This window comes from Gorilla gorilla, chromosome 7 (assembly GCF_029281585.2).
Source record: "Gorilla gorilla gorilla isolate KB3781 chromosome 7, NHGRI_mGorGor1-v2.1_pri, whole genome shotgun sequence".
In the NCBI taxonomy this organism is placed as follows: domain Eukaryota; kingdom Metazoa; phylum Chordata; class Mammalia; order Primates; family Hominidae; genus Gorilla; species Gorilla gorilla.
Genome location: NC_073231.2, coordinates 132325391 through 132343240, shown reverse-complemented (window position 1 = coordinate 132343240; position 17850 = coordinate 132325391). Strand labels below are relative to the sequence as shown.

The 17850-nt window shown below is 42.9% G+C and overlaps 1 long non-coding RNA gene and 1 other non-coding gene across 2 annotated transcripts; both read right to left on the bottom strand.

The window, feature by feature from the left end:
- Positions 1–982: 982 nt before the first annotated feature.
- LOC134759039 (uncharacterized) lies at positions 983–13425 on the bottom strand. Its single transcript, XR_010134895.1, has 3 exons — positions 13229–13425; positions 2343–2433; positions 983–1142 (listed from the first exon to the last, which is right to left on the bottom strand). It is a non-coding gene; the product is annotated as an uncharacterized lncRNA (long non-coding RNA).
- A 1570-nt stretch (positions 13426–14995) lies between these two features.
- On the bottom strand, positions 14996–15102 carry LOC115935755 (U6 spliceosomal RNA). Its single transcript, XR_004071358.2, has one exon. It is a non-coding gene; the product is annotated as a U6 spliceosomal RNA (small nuclear RNA).
- Positions 15103–17850: the final 2748 nt, after the last annotated feature.

The following is a 17850-nucleotide window of genomic DNA, read 5'->3' as shown; positions in this document are numbered from 1 at the left end:
GCAATGTATTTTGAATGCTTCCCCTGGGCCAGCTCAAAGGGAGCACACAGTCATCTCCTGCAGAAAGAAAATGGAATTTTTATTTTTGTCTTGAAAGTGCCTTGAAATCAGCAATCTCAAGGCTAGCAGTGGGGCCTCAATGAAGACATCATCAGAAAGAACAGCAGAAGGTTCTGAAGGTAGTCAGCCGTCAACCAAACTCACTCTCACTTTAATGGTTTTGCATGTGCTAGAAGAAATTAACCATTTAAGGCCAGCCTTCTACCTCCCTATGCTCAATCTCCTGGTTCAATGTGTCTAATTATCTAAATGATAATGAGTTTTCTATGGTGCCAATTCAAACCTTTTAATTATTCGTCTGTGTCTTTCTATAGTAATGCAAATAGCTGCTGATAGCTCTCATCAGTCAATCATCCAAACATTTGAGGACAGTGGAGCTGGGATGTAGGTTCCCTCTCCAGATTTTCTTTAGTTGGCTCCTGCACAAACTCCCCAGCTGCTGTGGGAAGGTGGTCTCACCATCTACAGAGTCTAGCCCCCATGTTTCAAAGTGGAAACACACTTGGTAGGTGTATTTCATGCTCCAGAGCTCCCTGTGCAATCAGGTTAGGGCTAGACTGCAGCTGAGATCACATCCAGCTTAGCCACCTTTCCATTCTACCTCCTGCGTATCCTCCCTCCTGAGAGCCCTCCCCAGAGAATCACATGCAATCAGAATCAGTGTCAGGTGCTGCTTTGAAGTCACTGACCTAAGAGTGGTATTAATAGTAAAGAAGGTCTGCTACACCCTTCCTATATCTAAATTAAAAAATAAAATAAAAATTACATCTAGGAATTAAAGACCTTGCTGTAAAAAACGTCCATTTAAGTAAAGTAGTCCCACTTTCCCCCACTAATTTGGAAGTCATGTACCTCTCAACCTCAGCTATCTGGAACATAGAAAAGGCCTACAGGGAACTAACCTAGATATTGCAAAACAAAAGACAGTCTGTAACTTTATTTATTTATTTATTTTTTAAGTGCAGGGTTTAGAATGTCTCCTCTTTCGCATGCTGGGCAACTGCACCTGGGTGAGCGTAACCTCTCCAGCCCTTCAGTTCCTGTCTGCAAATGCAAGCTCACCCCAGAGTCTCACAGTGTTCCTGGGAAGACAAATACATAATAATACAATAAATGGGTTAGTACATATCAGGGCTTCAAAGAACAGAGCTTTTATTATTAAGGCTTTCATGTGACAGGGTACACACAATTTTAGTCTGGTTACAGGCCAATTTCTATTTCAATTCTGAGGCTCAAAGCAGAATTTTTCTTACACACAAACAAAAACAAAACCTCAACAGCTCTGAGTGAAGCAAAAACGAACTTTGATGTTGTCTTTCACTATACTGGGTTCCCTTTGGAGAAGAAGGGAATGGATTGCTGAACTGGGGGAGAATGTGGGCAATGATGTTCCAGGCATAGAGAGGTGGACATAGACAGCAAAGACAAATGGACATCGTCCTGGGGCCCTGGAAGTCTGGTGGGCCTCAAGTCTCTGGATCTGCCTCAACCAGAGAAAGTGAAGCAAATGTGGGAGGTTGCGTTTGTTAGCATTTATTTAATCTGGGGAGTGGGTGCTCTGTGGATGTTTGTCTTACTGTCTGTAATTTTATGCAAGTTTGAAGTATTTAAAAATTTTAAAAAAAGAACAAATGTAGGCCGGGCGTGGTGGCTCACGCCTGTAATCCCAGCACTTTGGGAGGCCAAGGCGGGTAGATCACAAGGTCAGGAGATTAAGACCATCCTGGCTAACACGGTGAAACCCCGTCTCTACTAAAAAGTACAAAAAATTAGCCAGGTGTGGTGGTGGGCACCTGTAGTCCCAGCTACTTGGGAGGCTGAGGCAGGAGAATGGCGTGAACCCAGGAGGCAGAGCTTGCAGTGAGTCAAGATCGCGCCATTGTACTCCATCCTGGGTGACAGAGCGAGACTCTCTCTCAAAAAAAAAAAAGGTAGAATTTTTTGCTTCCCTTCTTCTCACCATTAGAGGGCCATAACTTCACTCTTGTCTCCGTATCTCCTGCCACTTATTTCTCCAAAATTGATATGTTTAGCCATAAGATCAGTTAAGATAACATTTAATAGAAAGAACAATTGTCTGACTCCCTCTCGCTCTGAGAACTAGCTTTTACTGGACATGGTGGCTCATGCCTGTAATCCCAGCACTTTGGGAGGCGAGGTGGGAGGATTGCTTGAGGCCAGGAGTTTGAGACCAGCTCGGGCAGTGTAGGAGACTCCATCTCTACCAAAAATAAATAAATAAATAAAAACAAAAAATAACTTGCTGTCTACTCGATACCTACCTATGATTTGATTGGGAGACTGCAGGCAGGGGATCTCCTTAACCTGTGTCTACTGTGCTCCCAAGATATGCTGATCACTCTCCTATGTGACCTGGATGATGGGGGAGGAGAAAGGATACTGGAATGAGGAGTCATAGAATACAAGGTATATAGCAACTTTCCTTTAAGAGGTTAGCCAAATATACATGTATATATTTTAATGTTTAGGTTGGGTGCAGTGGCTCACTCCTGTAATCCCAGCACTTTGGGAGGCTGAGATAGATGGATCACTCAAGGTCAGGAGTTCGAGACCAGCGGGACCAACATGGTGAAACCCCGTCTCTACCGAAAATACAAAAAATAAGCCTGGCTTGGTGGCGGGCGCCTGTAATCCCAGCTACTCAGGGAGGCTCAGGCACAAGTACCCAGGAGATGGAGGTTGCAGTGAGCCAAGATCACGCCACTGCACTCCAGCCTGGGCAACAGAGTGAGACTCTGTCTCAAAAAAAAAAAAACAAAAAAAAAAACGTACCTATAAAATACATCAGATGACAAAGGTATCTGGTCTATAGTGTACATTATAATGATGCTTATCAATGTGAATCACAGTCATGAATCCAAGATGGGATCAAAGCAAACTTACCTGAAATGCTCAGCATTAGTAAACATCGCTTTATGCTGCAGGAAAATGCACAGCAAGTATAGTGAAAATTTTACGTCCAGCTCCTTTTTTCTCTTTTCTCTTCTCTTCTTTCCTTTTTTCTTTTCTTTTCTCTTCTTTTCTCCTTTCCTTTCCTTTCTTTTATTTTATTTTTTTTTTGAGACTGAGTCTCACTCTGTCACCCAGGCTGGAGTGCAGTGGCACGATTTCTGCTCACTGCAACCTCTGTCTCCCAGGTTCAAGTGATTCTTGTGCCTCAGCTTCCTGAGCAGCTGGGATTACAGGTGTACACCACAATGCCCAGCTAATTTTTGTATTTTTAGTAGAGACGGTGTTTTGGCATGTTGGCCAGGCTGGTCTGGAACGACTGACCTTAGGTGATCTACCCGTCTCGGCCTTCCAACATGCTGGGATTACAGGCGTGAGCCACTGCACCTGGCCTGCTTTAAGGATTTGAAAAATATTGTGTGACCCTGATAGTCCAGCAACCAACTGATGATGTGGGTTTCAATCAGACTTTGGTTCAACAATCATCATGAATGATTCTATGGCTTTTTGTGTTTTGCTCTTGGCCTTTTGTTCACACTGGGGCCTGAGGTCCCCTAAAAACAGATTACTGGCCTTGAAGCCCACTAGGGCAACCACCCTTCTACACTGACTCTGTAGGAACGTGAACACTTCATGTGTTCCTAACTTGCACGTTCAACATATAGAGTGAAATCTTTAGTAATGATGACGAGAAGGACATATTGCTATCCTAAGATGTACTATTCTAGGTATTGCATTATGTTATTTTAGTTATTCTTCACAAATACTCTGCAAAGTAAATTTCTTGAAAATAGGTTGCACCTGGGTGATACCATCAGGCAATAGCTTTGCTTTTCTGCCTATTGCCTTCAAAATGTATATAGTTGCATTTGCCTTCGCCTTTCCTGATGACACATTGAGAATATTCTGTAGCTTCCCAGTCACTTGCAAGTTTGTTTTTTTTTCTTTTTTCTTTTTTTTTTTTTTTTTTTTTGAGATAGAGTCTCGCTCTGTCTCATGATCATGCAGTGGCATGATCTCGGCTCACTGCAGCCTCCATCTCCTGGACTCAAGTGATTCTCCTGCCTTAGCCTCCTGAGTAGCTGGGATTACAGGTGTGCACCACCACTCCCGGCTAATTTTTGTATTTTTAGTAGAGACAGGATTTCACCATATTGGCCAGACTTCTCTCGAACTCTTGACCTCAGGTAATCCACCCGCCTTGGCCTCATAAAGTGCTGGGATTACAGGCATGAGCCACTGCACCCAGCCCACTTGCAAGTATTTTAAAAGTCCAGTTCAATCTAAATCAAATTTAATCTCACATTCAGGTTAAGCCTTCTCCCCTCTGCTCAGCTGGGGCTTGTCTGGAGGATCAGGTGCCAGGAAAGGCGTAAAGACGCTGGATCTGCTCTTTCGCTCTTCGCAGTACTTCCTACCCTACTCATCTAACTGCTGATGGATTTTCCAATATAATAGCTGTGGAGGGATGAGAGATGGAGGCAGATGCTGGCTGTGATGCTCTCTTGACTGTTGAAAGCCTTCCAAATGGTAAGATCCAAATGTTGGCTCTTCCAGTTGGCACTTTTCGTGGGGGTTCTTCAGAGACCCTGACTTGGCCATGGGCTAGGTGAAACCTGTGACGTCTCTCAACTCCTGCCCCTGGTGGTACCACAAGTCCCCTTGAGCAGAGATAAATTAAGCTGGCTTCCTTTTGTGGCATTTGCCTGCTCTGGCAAAATGCACACATACTTGCTCGGCCATTGTGGGTAGCTTTACCAAGCTCCAACCTCAGTCTTCTCCAGGTGAACACTAGGAAGAAAAACTATGCTTTCAATGTCAAAAGAATATATTTTAAGATCTCCTAAGAACTCCATGATGTTCCACCCTCTGGAGTAGCTTGGGACTAGCTTCTGCATCTCTGCGTTTCAGCAAGCATCCAGCCTGGGAGTGCAATGCCAGTCTACCATCTTGCCATAAATCCTCTCTCCAGGATTATCTCATACTGCGTCATACTGCCTCACTTTGCTTGGGAGTGAATGAAAGCAAACCATCTGCAATACTACAAGCCTCTTAGAAAGAATTTTTTTCCCTCTAAGGAAGCTGCTAATCTTCCCATAAACAAGCTGTTGAAAGTATTAGATTTGGTCATGGGCTGGCAGTTCTCATCCAGAGTGGTCTACCTCCTCTCTTTAGAATGCACAGCTACTTAGCTATGTTCCAATCTTTAGGGTCTAAGCCAAAACTCTAAATCCTATTAAACATTTGTTATAATCCCTTTACCCACAAGGAATTGAATTGCAAAGAGATTTGTGGCAAAATGCTCAAGGTAACTGAGTTTATAAGAGCAAAAATCAGATTTAAACCCTGACCTGGTCCTTCTTCCAGGTAGTCTTTTTCATATTCCAGAGGACCCTTCTTAACTGAAGTTGCCTAGGACCATGAGAGAGGAATTACACTTAATTCCATTTGACAGACAGTAAACATAGGCTGAAAAAGTTTAAGAGACTTGCCCAAGATTCACCTATGGATTATAGGAATTGAATGGCTACAGAGGAGGCTACTTCACAATCAATTTAACAAAGGATTATTAAAAATGTGTGGGCAGCCTTAGGAAGCTACAGGGGATGGTGCCATAGTCCAGAACTAGTTAGAAACGAAGAACTAAAGAGAGAAGGGAAGGAGAGAATTGTGTTCAGAAGGCCACCTTGAGAGGAGTCAGGTTGTAGGATGAAGCCAGTCCTAAATCGGAACTCAGGGAGGAGGCTGTACTTCCCACTTCTCCTCTCTACCTCCACTGTCTTTTGGGAGCCAAACCTAGTGTGGAGCCAGAGGGTACTAGAGCCTGAAGTTCTTTCTACAGGTCAGTCTCCCAGAGAAGAGAGCAAGAAAATGAAGCGTAGAGAGTGGATTTGACTTACTCAGCCAGGAGTGGAAGATCTGGGTTTTCAATCTGTGCCTGCCTGCCCCAAACTCTATGCCGCATTTTGTTGGCTCTGCCCTTATTTTGTTATGCGGCTGGGACACTTTCTCTGCATTGTAAACACTCTTCATAAGGGACTTTTCTTACTGTCCTTATAAATGATTCCATCCCGAGCACACATGTGGGACAGTCACATGTGCTTTTAAGTAAAAGCACATTGGCTGAATGAATTAATGGATGGGGAAGACAGGTTTGACGTGCATGGGGACAGTATGAGCAAAGGGAGAGAAACGGTGTGCACTGCAATAGCTCCCTGCATAGGTATTTAAATGAGACAATTCATACAACACTTTTTTTACACATTTTTTGTATACAAGGTCCCATTTAAACCTCAAATCAACTCTTCAATTATCACTCCCTGATGAGTCCCCCAAGTTTGTTTAGTGACAGTAGCTGAAGCAAAATATAAATCTAGATTATCTGGCTCTGAATCCAGTTCTCTTTCAAGAACCCCTCAATTGAATACAACATGGTGAGATAATAGTATAACCACAATTTATTCTCTCTTTCTCTGTCTCTCTCACAGTCTCTCTCTTTCTCTCTATTTCTCCCTTCCTCTCCATCTCTCACTACCTCTCTTTTGGTTTTCTCCCTGCTATTGATTTATTGTTGAAATCAAATCATTTGTCCTTTAGTATGTCTCGCATTCTGGATATATCTCTTTGCTTTCTTGTAGTTTAATTTAACTTGTTTATCACATGCTGTATTTCTTGTAAGTGAGCTCTCGTGGCTGGATTTGATAAAGATTCAGCTTGTTTCAAAATGTTTTGGCAAGAAGACACTTCACAAGTGGTGCTGTGTGTTTCACACTAAAGCATATTGGGATACACACAAAATTAGCATGACTATCCCACCTTTCACGAGGCTAAGAATGATTGGTGGGTTTGGGTGTCTTAAGAAAATTTTAATCATCATTATTAATAACTGCTATTATGGGCTGGGCACGGTGGCTCACGCCTGTAACCCCAGCACTTTGGGAGGCTAAGGCGGGTGGATCATGAGGTCAGGAGATCGAGACCACCCTGGCTAACACGGTGAAACCCCGTCTCTACTAAAAATCCAAAAAAAAAAAAAAAAAATGAGCCGGGTGTGGTGGTGGGCACCTGTAGTCCCAGCTACTCTGGAGGCTGAGGCAGGAAAATTGCTTGAACACGCGAGACGGAGATTGCGCCACTGCACTCCAGCCTGGGTGACAGACCTAGATTCCATCTCAAAAAAAAAAAAAAGATCTCAGGATGACATACTTTGTTATGGGTGGCAAGCTAAAGAAACAAAACCCTAACATGAAATTAAAGGAAAGTGAGGCAGCTGGTTAATGGTAATGGTGAATTTTTGTTCATATTTCAGATCCCACCCAGGCAAACTTCTCCTCTACAGATGGCCTGCTAACATGCTCTTATTTCAGACTATGACATCTCTAAAGCTAACTTACTCCTGTGCCACATTTGAATCAACAATCTAGGATTATGCCTCAAACAGTGTTTAAAGATATGTAGTCTTTGGAAAAGTTGTCCCGGATCTCACTAGGTGCTTCTTGTCTCAGCTTCTGGTCACGGCTTCTCTTAGTTCTCTTGGTTCAGAAACAGCACAGGCCACAGGGGGACTTGCTGATTCCTAGTGATACCCAGTCTCAAATGCACTGCTTAGATGACTTACTAAAAATGAAGACTGATCCCTCATTAAAGTCTTCATGAACAATAAAACTGCATAACCCATGAAGTATATTATAGACCTTCATTTCTGCCAAGGGTGTCAAATTTTTCACATATGTTTCTTAGGCAGCTATAGGAGTAGGTTAAAAGGAGAAAAACAGGGTAGATAACTTAAGTCTGACTAATTGAGAGGAGAGGTGAAATTCTGAGGGTGTGCACAATTGATCCTTCTCTTTCCAGGGTAGAACAGAGGGTCTTGCAAAAAGTGTATAAACTCACAGATTTCAGAGTGGGAAATAGGTTGACCAACAGTCCCAGTGGGCTCAGGACTGAAGAGTTTCCCAGGACGAAAGGCTCTAAGAGCCAAACTGGAACAGGTCCAGTCAAACCAGGATAGTTGGTCACTCATATGAAAGGGACTTTAAAGTGATCTTCTGAGACATAAAGACTCCAAAATATATTCTCTTCTTGGGGCGGGAGGTGGGGGTTGCATATAGCAAATATGTTTTCAGGAAGCAGTGGGGTATAATTGACAGAGCTTGAGCAGGACAGTGGGAAGAGAGGAGGCTAGTCCAACGGACTCACAGTCAGAACACCTGTGTACAAATACTAGCCCCACTGTCAGAAGCTAAGAACACCTGGATAAACAATGTCCGTTCTATTTTAGTTTTCTCATCTGCAAAATGGGGATACTACTAGTACTTCTCATAGGTTTGTCTTGAGGATTAACATTCAATAATGCAGGTAAAGTTCTTGGTATTCTGTTTGGCACATAGGAGATGCTAAATAAATAAATGTTAAATTTTATTATGTTGTTGATACAATTAGCAGTCTGAATTCTTATTCCTAGTACTGCCACTTACCAGCGACGTGCCTTGGTAATTGCAGCCTCTTCATCTGTAAAGGGAGATAATGATGCCTTACTGAGAGGTTAGGAGGTTTTAGTGAAAGCAAGCAAGTGCATAATAGACATGAGAGAAATGAAAGCTTCTCAATTCCTCAGTGGCTCAGGGTTCACATTTTCTTCTCTCACATTTAACTTCACTAGTAGAGTAGAGAGACAATGGGATTTACAGACTGGGCCTTAATCTTGGCCATGCCATTACTAGGGACTAAATTTAGTAACTTTTCCTTTTTTAAAAAGTTGGAGATTTTCTTGGAAGGCTGGGAATTGCTTCTAGAGGGAGTTACCCAAAAGGAGTCGTCAGTCATGTTTCGACAAACGAAATCATGCTGGAAGAAGCATGCAATTGTGTTGATAGCTCATTCTATCACCCACATGTTAGCTTTGTCCTTATTCTTCAGTGCTAGTCCCTTCCCAACTATATCTACTCACAATCATTACTAAACAATGTAGTACACTGAAGGTTGTTTTCAGCACACTGGAGTAGAGGCTGTATAACACTACTCACCACAGACTCCTTCAGATTCCTCCGTGCTGTTTTGCTTCCTCTCTTCTGCCTTCCTCCCTTAGCCTTTCTTCTCCTATTTCCCTCCTATCTTACCTTTGCTTTTCTTCATTTTTGACATTCCCCACCTCTCAACCTTTGCAGTAGAAATTATTATGTGATCCGCAAAGGTGGTTTTCTCTTGCTCTTGGGCACGTAGCTAGACTACATTTCCCAGATGCCTTTGCAGTTAGATGTAACTGTAGGGCTGAGTTTACTCAATGGAACATGAGTAGAAGTGACATGGCCTGGCCCATGAAAACTTCCATGGACAATCCCCTCTCTCTCTTTCTCCCCCTGCTGGTTGGATATTGAAGCTCAGGGACTCTTGTTACTGAAGCCTCTGTTAACCTGGCTCCCAGTATGACTGTGGGAGCCAATCAAATCCAAACAGCAATCCTCACCTCTACCCCTTGCTGTCAGAATCATCTTTTGGGGGCTTACACGGGTGAAAAAAAAAAGGAGAATTGAACTTCATATGAGTGAGAAATAAACTTTCATTTCATTAAGCCAATGAAATGTCAAAGTTGATCTATGTTGTCATTTTATTTTATTTTATTTTATTTTGAGACAGAGTTTCGCTCTTGTTGTCCAGGCTAGAGTGCAATAGGGCGATCTCGGCTCACTGCAACCTCCGCCTCCTGGGTTCAAGCGATTCTACTGCCTCAGCATCCTGAGTAGCTGGGATTACAGGCGTGCGCCACCATGCCCGGCTAATTTTTGTATTTTTAGTTGAGACGGGGTTTCTCCATGTTGGTCAGGCTGGTCTCAAACTCCCTACCTCAGGTGATCGCCCGCCTCGGCCTCCCAAAGTGCTGGGATTACAGGCGTGAGCCACCGTGCCCGGCCAAAGTTGATCTATGATAGCGGCCAGCCTTACAAAAAATATGGCCATGCCCTTAAGGACTCCTCTTCCACCATTTCTGATTTTTCGGTCCTCCAAATCTCTCTCCTCTTAATTACGATGAACAGTGTAGATCGGAGGCAGCTGTTTCCATGTTTGCACACTCAAAACCAATGTAGTACTCAGCAAAGAACACTTAGTGATAAAGAACCATCACGATTAAAAGGAGAAATAGGTTAATTATTTTCTGTGATATACCATCCTTTTATTCAATAAGTAATCACACAAAGTACCTAAATGTGCTCTGCTCTTCTGTAGGCACTCGAGGTAGAGCAATGAGAGTAAACTGCTACCCTCAATAGCTTTTTTGGGGGGTGGGGTCTTGCTCTGTTGCTCAGACGAGTGCAGTGACACCATCATGGATCACTGCAGCCTCGATCTCCTGGGGTCAAGCAATCCTCCTGCCTCAGCCTCTCAAGTAGTTGGGAGTACAGGTGCACGTCACCAAGCCCAATTAATATTTTGTTTTTTGTACAGACAAGATCTCATTCTGTTGCCTAGGCTGGATGGGCTTGAGGTGTCTTCAAACAGTCCTCCCACCTTGGCCTCTCAAAGGGCTAGGATTACAGCTGTGAGTCACCGTGCCCAGCCCTGCTGTCAATAGCTCTTGACATAGTGCTAAACTAGACAACTATTCATAAAACACAGTTAGGAAGTTATAAGATTTTATGGGAGCCAAAGGAGGGTTATCATAATTCAACTTGGATCTGAATCAGGGAAATCTTCCTAAGAAGGCCCTGACTTAAATTTCAAAAACCAAGTAAGATTCAGATGAGGGGAGGAGGAAGGGTGTTCTGGTATGAGAATTGTGAGTAAGAAGGCAGTGAGATAGCCTGAGTCCTGGAATCTGCATTTTGAGTCAGGCCAGTGTGAAGAGTGTAAGTATGGGGGATGAGTGTGGCAGGAGATGAAACTGGAGGTTGGACATCAAGAAGGACATCAGGCTAAAGATTAATGTGCATCTGACACCATCTTTCTTGTCACCTCATTAGTATACATTGTCACGATTTCCCAATCGCTACATCAGAAATAATTCCCGGTCCCCATATGTGGCTCTCCTGTGTGCTAAGCACAGTCCGGGAGAGGAAGACACTGCAATGTGATAACTGAGCTTCTCTACAGTGCCTCCGAAATGTCACTGTCCTGGGTGTTCTTAGGGCCAACCTCCCTATACGTGAATTTGTTGAGGAGCTCTCATGAAGGAAAAACCACGGGGCTGAGGACAGCTGGGTTTAGAACACTAAAAATCTAAGTAGGCTAAAGGCTTCTTATCTTCAACCACAATAGTGCCATTACTGTTGCTTCATTTTGTCCTTTTTACTTATACAGCCCTTTACTGTTCCTCGTGGCTTTTATTTACATGACTTCATTTGATCTTCCCTACTGTCTTCTGTGACTCGCAGGATGGATTCTACGATCTCATCAAACAGGTAAAGGGCCTAAGGTCTGGTGTGTTGAGATAATTTGCCTCTCCTCATTTGTAAGTGGTTGATCCAGGGCCAGAATTGCAATGAATAAATATTTTCTCGGCCTTGATCTCCTTGAGACCAAACGTCACATCTTCTAATTGTTGTCACCTTCCCAGTGCTTCATTATAGGCACTTAACCTATACTTGTTGACTTAACTTGAAATAGTAATTAAGAATATGGGTTTTGAGGCCGGGTGTGGTGGCTCATGCCTGTAATCCCAGCACTTTGGGAGGCCGAGGTGGGCGGATCACCTGAGGTCAGGAGTTTGAGACCAGCCTGGCCAACATGGTGAAACCTCGTCTCTACTAAAAATACAAAAATTAGCCAGGCATGGTGGTGCATGCCTGTAATCCCAGCTACTTGGCAGGCTGAGGCAGGAGAATCACTTGAACCCAGGAGGCGGAGGTTGCAGTGAGCCGAGATCGTGCCACTGTACTCCACCCTGGGCAACAAAGTGAGACTCCATCTCAAAAACAAAACAAACAAACAAACAAACAAACAAAAAAGAATATGGGCTTTGAAATCAAAGGAGACTTGGATTCAGCATCTGTTTTTTGTTTGTTTGTTTTGAGTTTGTAGGCAGATTGTTTTTTTTTTTAAACTTTTATTTTAGGTTCAGGGGTACATGTGCAGGTTTATTATATAGATAAATTTCATGTCAGAAGGGTTTGAGGTACAGATTATTTCATCTCCCGAGTACTAAGTAGAGTACCCAATAGGTAGTTTTTTGATCCTCACCCTCCGTGCACCCCCCACCCTCCAGTAGGCCCTGGTGTCTGCAGATCCCTTCTTTGTGTCCATATATACTTGACACTTAGCTCTCACTCATAAGTGAGAACACAGCATCTGGTTCTTGATATACTTGGGCAAGTCATTTAACCTACCAGAGAAGCAGGTTTTTTATTTATAAATACACTATTAATACTTTCCGATATGGCCGTTGTGAGAATCAAATGAGATGATGTAAATGAGGCACTTAGCATAGAGTCTGGCATGTAGAATTGCTGAAATATGGTAAGGATTATTACTAACTTGATCACTGTTTCTTGTCGCTTATTTTTTTATTATGCAAAAAATTAAATGTATTTAAAAGTAGGCCGAATAGCACAGAGACCCACTGCATAACTAAATACAAAGCTTCAAAAATTATCAGCTCATGGCCAATTTTGTTTCATCTCTATCCCCATCTTTTTTTATTCTTTCAATTATTATTATTATTAATTATTATTATTATTATTTTGGAGACAGGATCTTGCTCTGTCACCCAAGCTGGAGTACAGCTGCACAATCATAGCCCACTGCAGCCTTGAACTCCCGGACTCAAGCAATCCTCCTGCCTCAGCCTCCTGGGTAGCTGGGACTGCAGGTGTGGGCCACCATGCCCTACTAAGCTTCCTTATATATTTTTTGAGACAGGGTCTTGCTCTGTTGCCTAGGCTGGAGTGCAGTCATGCGATCTCGGCTCACTGCAACCTCTGCCTCCTGGGTACAAGCAATTCTCTTGCGTCAGCCTCCCGAGTAGCTGGGATTACAGGTGTGCACCACTAGGCCTAATTTTTATATTTTTAGTGGAGATGAGGTTTCACCATGTTGGCCAGGCTGGTCTCAAACTCCTGACCTCAAGCGATCTGCCTGCCTTGGCCTCCCAAAGTGCTGAGATTGCAGGGGTGAGCTACCATGCCTGGCATGTACAAGAAGTCTTACAAAATGTTGGGAAGAATGGTGTGGTGGACACACCTAAAGGTGACCCGCAGTGAGTTACCTCTTCTGTTCATTGTGGGCAGAAACTGTGAATCACTTCTAATCAGCAGAGTATGGTGACGGTGATGGAGTGTCACACCCTTCGTTTGGCTATGTTATATGAAAAAGACTGTCTCTCTTCTCTAAGGCTTAAGAAGCATTTTCCAGGGAACTTCTAAGTTAGCTGAAAAGCCAACGTTTGCTCTGAGGAGTATTGCTGTGCCATAATACTCTTTCAACATTACCTGACTCTTCAGTGGAGAAAGTCTAGTATTTTTGCAGTCTGCTGGATTTGACTGGCGGACCTGCACAAGAAGTGCCAGGAGAGAGATAAGTTAACTTTATCTAATTTCATGTAAAGGTCTAGTTAAAAAAAAAAAATTCTTCCTGCATAGAGTGAGGATATGAGTCACTGCAGAGAGACTTTCAACCTGAGAGGCTAGAGAGAACACCCATGTACTAAGTCAGGTGACATCGACTTGCACTCTCACCAATAGTAGAAATTAAGAGCTGGACTTCAGAGTACAGAAAAGGAAGGAGTCCTGAAGTACCTGCTTTTTCAAGGTGTAATTACCCCAAAGAAAAACTAAAAATCTTCTTGGGATACCAGGGAAACCGAGGCACATGCGTGTGTGACATAGGCATACACACATACACACACGTACTGTCAGACACATACAGTCACAGAATCCAGGACTTTGCAGTATAATAATCCAGGACTTTGCAGTCAGAAAATCTTTAATTTTTAGAATACATGTAATGAGGCTGGGCACAGTGGCTCAAGCCTGTAATCCCAGCACTTTGGGAGGCTGAGGCAGGCAGATCACTTGAGGTCAGGAGTTCGACACTGGCCTGGCCAACATGGTGAAACCCTGTCTCTACTAAAAATACAAAAATTAGCTGGGTGTGGTGGCGCACACCTGTAATCCCAGCTACTCAGGAGACTGAGGCACGAGAACTGCTGGAACCTGGGAGGCGGAGGTTGCAGTGAGACAAGATCCCACCACTACACTCCAGCCTGGGCAACAGAGCAAGAGTCAGTCTCAAAAAAAAAAAAAAAAGTATACATACAATGTTTACCTTTTATCCTTTACAAGAGATATAGGAACAACCACTAGGAATTTTTCTTTACTTGTCTCCCTAAAAGTCTGGAGGGACCCTATCAACACTGGGAGACACTCTTGTTCATGGCTCTCTCCAAGACCCCTCCAACCTCTGATGATGGCAAAAGTGCAGATACATATCAGTTCTGCTCAGGCATCTGTTGTCCATCTCTTCTTGGCTCCCTCCAGTCTCCAGAGATACACAGACTTGGGAATACTTTGAGGCACAGGAGCCTTCTAGAACACCCAGGTTATTTCCATCATTTGAGAGAGGAGGGAACCAAACCCTAGAGGAGTGGAGCAATGTGATCAAGGCCACAGAGCCACTCAGATGCGGAGATAAGACCAGCAGCCACAGCCTTGTCCTCTTCCCACCCCTCCCCTGTTGCCATTCCACATATGCTGGAGGAAAAAGGTGGGTGGACATTCAAGAAATGCAAACTCATGCTAATGTTTGAATATTAAATTTTAATATTGTAATTTTAGCCTGAAACAAAACAGTATTAAAAAGGTACATCTGCTGCAAAAAATTAAATAATGCATTTCCGGCCTCAATACACATGACTGAGTAATTTGGCCCTGTGAATTTCTTCCTGGTAGCAGGGTTGGCCTGGACAGGGTGGGCAGAGAGGCAGCAGGGCTTCCTGGGACCTCCTGTCTTTTAAAAAAAATTTTTGTTAACTTTTAAAAATAGGGAACGCTTCACAAATTTGTGTGTCATCCTTGCACGGGGGCCATGCTAATTTTCTCTGTATTGTTCCAATTTTAGTATATGTACTGCCAGAGCGAGCACCTGGGGCCTTTCTTCTACTGGGCATTTCTTCCTTTCCTGCAGTTTCCCTCCTTGCAGGCTTCTGTTTCCACATAGTGGACCCCAGTTGTTTTGTGTTCTTAAGGGCACCTTTTTGTCATCACAGCTGACGTTTCATGTGATCACCAGGTAACTCATTTTATTGGTTTGTTAGGGCTGCCATAACAGTGGACTATTAACTGAGTGGCTTAAACAACAGAAATTTATTTTCTCACAGTTCTGGAGGCTGGAGGTCCAAAATCAAGGCGTCTGCAGCATTGGCTCCTTTGAGGGCTGTGAAGTGTGAGACAAAGCAGCAAATGCAAAAAGCCGTATTTGCTCACTTCTGCTTGCTAGCATAATTTCACAAAGCCCCTGATGCTGTGACAAAGTGCAGCTCTCTGGGAGGATTCTTTGAAGACAAAAGAGGATAGAGCACATGACCCCCTGTCTCTTGCCTGAGTCACTAAATTCCTTAAAAGATAAATGGCCCTAGCCCTTGCCTTTTCCTACACTTTATAGAACAACGTCTGATGGAATTAGTGATTATGCCTCTGTAGTCTTTAACCAGAGGTACTCTGATGTACCTCTGGTTAATCTTGATGTAACTCTGCTTTAATGTAACTTCTTGGCAAGTTTGATGTGATTTTGCCCATATTAAACTTCCACCACCTGTATACGGGCATTGGCTTAAATACTGTGTTGGGGCAGTCTGATAGGACCTCTCTAAAGGGCTGCTCCTGGGCTATTGGCCTCAGTCTGTGGTCCTCCGTAAGGCTTCTGAATGAACCTACCTTTAATTCTTTAAAAGCTTCATTTTTTCTTTAGTCAACAGAAGGAGAAACCTTTCCTAGGCTTCTCTCACTGATCTGCAATGGCTATCCCCTCCTTGTGTCTTCACATCATCTTCCCTCTGGATGCGTCTGTGTCCAAATTTCCTCTACTTACAAGGACACCAGTCCCTGTAAGTATATATATTTACTAAGTATCTGTATTTACCAGTCATTTTAAGTATACATATTAGATTAGGGCCCACCCATTAACCATTTTTGCTTGATTACCTCTGTAAAGACCCTATCTCCACATAAGGTTATATTAAGGTTACATTCTGAGATACTAGGTGGGGCACAGTTAGGGCTTCAATATATGAATTTGGTTGCAGGTGTTGGGGGGATACACTTCAACCAACAACCCCCAGCCAAACTGGTAGCCTGCTTGCAGTGGGTAGGAGGAGATGGGACTGGTTCTCACTGCTCTCAGCCCACCATTGTCCGCCTGCATGAGCTGGGGCAGGTCCCTGCATCTTTGCAAGCCTCTGTGCCTATGCTTTAAAATGATCAGAAGTCACACCTGCTTCTTAGAGCAGTGATGACAAATAAACAGGATAACATTTGGAGACAGCCCTAGGACAACATCTGATACATCAGAGACTCTAAATAATTGTTCACATTCCTACTGTTGTCCATAATGAGAGAATATTCACAGATAAGAACCCATTCTACTCACTAAAAAAGAAAACAGAACAAAGCACATATACACACCTGCCCTTAGAAACTTCTGTTCAAATGAAACTTCATAAATAAAAACAAACAAAACCAAGAGGTAAAATAAAGAAAGTAGAGTGGTGACTCAAGTTTGGGGCAACCCAGGCCCCCTCTGAATATTTACAGTCAGAGAGAACACTTGGCCACTATTTCTTTCATTGCTTCTCTAATTAAGCAGAGTGACTGCTTGGATATTTTGTTAAAAATAATAAAAACAACAACATTGTGTTGTTTTTCTTACAAAATGAATATGTTCACTATATTATGAAATGTAATAAAAAGTCATATTTATATCACATATTTGGGACTATCATGTCATACTTTTTTTCAATAAAAACCTGTTGCCTTTTTTTGTAAAAAGTTAAGTCATTTAATAGTTGCTATTTGATAACATCTTCATATTAACACATGTTGACAATGTACCCTGAACATCTTCTTATGTTAATACGTATTCTTCTCTACATTATTTAATAGCTACATAGATTTTTGTTGTATGAATAATGAATCATTATTTACTTAGCTGTTCATTACTGATGGACATTTATATTCTGCTTTTGAATTATTGTATTTTTATTAGAAACAAAAGCATTGATGAGCATCCTTAATCTTTCGACATCTCCCTGTTCTTTCCACTGGAGGGTTATTAAACTTTAGATGTGTAGACCCAAACAGGGTAGCTGGGATGGTGGGAGATGAAAGGGAAAGGGACAACTTACTCGCAGAGCTCCATTCATAATAGTAAAGGGAGTTATGCAAGGGTTTATAGATATATCGGGAGAGATTCATTATGTCTATGCTTCAAATGAATCAGTTACCAAACTGTTCCTGAAAAAAACAACTGCTAGCAGGACATTCCCAAATAATGGGGAGAAAAAAACTTAATCATTAGAATTCAGAATAAGCTGCAAATGAGTGATAGAGGACTCTGGAAAGAGTTCCTGATTGGAGGGAAATACCCGAGGAAGGAAGCCTGAAGAGGGAAGAGCAGCCTTCCTCTGTGGTTTCACACCAAAGGGTATATTAGTCTGTTTTCACACTGCCATAAAGACCCACCCGAGACTGGGTAATTTATAAATGAAAGGGGTTTAATTGACTCACAGTTTCCCATGGCTGGGGAGGCCTCAGGAAACTTACAATCATGGCAAAGGGGAAGAGGCACGACTTACATGGCAGCAGGTGAGAGAGAGAGGTGAGTGAAGGGGTAAAA